The following is a 2,992-nucleotide window of genomic DNA, read 5'->3' as shown; positions in this document are numbered from 1 at the left end:
TTCCATGTGTGAATTTCAGTCAAGTGCGTTTTTCAAATAATTGATCTGGTTATCTGAGTTATCAAATTTGTGGGCATAGATTCATGATATTCCTTTATTATTCTTTTAATGTCCATGAGATTAATAGTAATGGCCACTCTTTCATTTTTTATGTTAGTAAGTTATGGCATCTTTTTTTTTTTAATTTTTTCTTGTGTTTTCTTTTTTAATTTTTTTCTTAATTTGCCTGGCTAACGGGTTATTAATTTTATTTAATTTTTTAATGAACCAACTTTTTTTCTGTTAGTTTTTTGTTTTCAACTTCATTGATTTCTGCTTTAATTTATGCATATTTTTTCTTCTGCTTACTTTTTATTTCCTTCTCTTTTTTTAGCTTACTAAGGTAGAAACTTAGATTACTCACTTTAGGTCTCTCTTTTGTCTAATAAATTTATAGCACTAAGTGCTATAAATTTACTTTCAAGCAGTGCTTTTGCTGCATTCCACAAATTTAGATGAGTTGTATCTTAATTTTCATTTAATTCAAAATACTTTAAAATTTATCTTGATACTTCCTCAGTGGCCCTTATATTACTGAGAGGTGTGTTTTTGTTCCCCTCCCCGCCACAGGACCAACTTGCACTTTTTTATTTTTAAAAGGACAAACTATTAAAAGTAAAATGAATTAAATCACATGAGATCAAGCTACAAAGACAGAAATTCAATGCAGGAAAAAAGACCTTGCTGGGAAACAGTCGATGAGAAACACGGGAAACATTTCACAGATGCACAGAAAGCTCAGGTTGTAAACAGAATTAAGCTGCTGTAGGTTCCTCATCATATCAGGGTTTCATTTTGCTCAGCCTGAGATCTTGCTCGATTTCAAACTACCTGTGATCCACTCGGTCTAGAAAAGCTTTCCGTTCAATGTATCCCTCCTTCCCTCGATTGCGGATGGCTAGTTCTTCGCCAATGCCCTCTTCCTCCGTGAAGCTCTCCCAGTCCAGCTTGGACTCTCTAGGGTGCTAATCTTCTGCTTCTTGGCTCCAATTTTCCCCAAAAGGCTACTCATGTCACTTGATCTTTTTAACCTTGACCCCGCAGGAAGTGATGGCAGAGCTGCAGGGACATTAGCCTGGGGTTTTTCTTTCTTATTTTGCTTAAAAAGGATTTAGCTTCTTTAGATGTAGCATCCACTTCCTTAGTCACCCTGACTTCTTCACCGGCAAAATCAAATACCTTGGTGATTTTAACTTTTTCTGTTTCTTTAGGTTTCTCTAGCTCTTCTGCTTTGACCAACAATTTACTTGAACTTATCTCTTCAGTCTCCTCTCCTCTTTTCACTTATGTACTTGGAGGCACTTTTGATTTTGGTCCTACATCATTGAGGAAGCGGGCCCATAGTTCATCTTCCTTCTTTTTCCTTGCATCCTCTGACTCAATGCCTTTTTCCTGCTGTTCAGCTGCATCTTACTCCTCACTACTACTTCCTCCAGATTCCTCGTTGGCATCCTCCTTGTCCTTTTCTTCTAATGAGAGGCCACCCTGTTTTCTCTTCCTGGCCGGAATGCTCTGAGCCTTTCTTTTTTTCACTTTGGCTTTCTGTGTCTGCTCTTCACCATCCACTTCACCTTCCTTCACTAATTCATTCACATCATCTTCACTATACTCTCCACCTGAGGGCACGTAGTCCTCGTCCTCCTCCTAGGTGGAGAAGTCTAAGGAGTCGAATTCCTCCGTGTCGCTGCCGAGCGGGGCTGACAGGGCCACAACAGTTGCCCCCAACTGCAAAGCTCTAGAGAGAGACCCTAGAGCTGTGGCGGGGACGGGGGCAGCTGAGGCACCCCCCCCCACCCCTGGCCCAGTGTGTGCACATGCGCAGAGAATGCTACGTGCTCCAAAGTCTGTTGTTTAATCTCTAAAGATTTTGGGGTTTTCTAGCTATCTTTCCATTATTGATTTTTAGTTTAATTCCATTATGATTTGGGAGATACATTGTATGGTTTCTATTGCTTTAAATTTGTTAAAGTGTATTGGATGTCTCAGGACTAATCTATCTCTATGAACTTGAGAAGAATATGTATTTCAGAAATGTAATTCTCACAGTTCTGGAAGCTTGGAAGATCAAGGAGGCAGCAGACTCAGTTACTGGTAAAGGCTATCTTCCTGGCTTGCAGATGGCTACATTTCTGTCGTACTCTCACATGGCAGAGAGAGAGAGAGAGAGAACTCTCTTGTCTCCTCTTCTATTTAAAGGGCACAAAATACATAATTAAGGGCACCACCTTCATAACATCATTGAAACCCAGCTCCATCTCTGAATACCATCACATTGGGAGTTAGGGCTTTAACATGTGAATTTTGGGGAGATAGAAACATTCAGTTCCTAAAAGCCATTCTCCTGATTTCTAAGAGCATGTGTTAGATGTCCTACTTTGTATTTTATATTTTAAAAAAAAATGATCCTATAGTAAATAATATTTTGCCTTTTTCTTCTGTTGGAAAAAAAAAAATTGTGATAGCCTTTGAAATGAGAAAAACAAAAAGAAAACAAAAAACTGAGTACCCAGGGTCTGTACTTCCAGATTTCCCTCACATTTCCCTTCTTCTTCTCTCTCTACCTCCATTGTGGAAAAGCTAATTTTGTATCTATTTTCACCTTAATTTCAGCTCTTTTGACATGTGGTGTTTTGACTTCTGCTTTGAACTTGTTGTAACACCTAGTTCCCTCATTAATTGAGTCACGTAAATTTTTGGCATGTGTTTATTTTACATTTTTATGAGAAATATGATTTTAACTTTTAATAAAGATTATCCTATAATAACTTATGAGGCTTTTCACCGAAATGCCTCTTGGATTCACCTGATCCATGAAAGTTGTAGGTTAGAGAAGTACAAGGCATGTGTAGCTGTATACCAAACATGCCTTTTTTTCTTGGTTGCCAGAGATAAATCCAAACCATCAGGAAAACTTTACTGATTCTCTGTTAGTCATTAGTTGCATTTTTTTCCT

General features: G+C 38.2%; 1 pseudogene; it reads right to left on the bottom strand.

Annotated features, from left to right (window-relative positions):
• Nucleotides 1-821: 821 nt before the first annotated feature.
• Nucleotides 822-2,606, bottom strand: LOC130848402 (craniofacial development protein 1-like; annotated as a pseudogene).
• Between the last annotated feature and the right edge of the window lie 386 nt (nucleotides 2,607-2,992).

This window comes from Hippopotamus amphibius, chromosome 3, assembly GCF_030028045.1.
Source record: "Hippopotamus amphibius kiboko isolate mHipAmp2 chromosome 3, mHipAmp2.hap2, whole genome shotgun sequence".
NCBI classification, from domain to species: domain Eukaryota; kingdom Metazoa; phylum Chordata; class Mammalia; order Artiodactyla; family Hippopotamidae; genus Hippopotamus; species Hippopotamus amphibius.
Note: the sequence above shows the minus strand (reverse complement) of the source record. Positions and strands in the feature narration are given on the sequence as shown.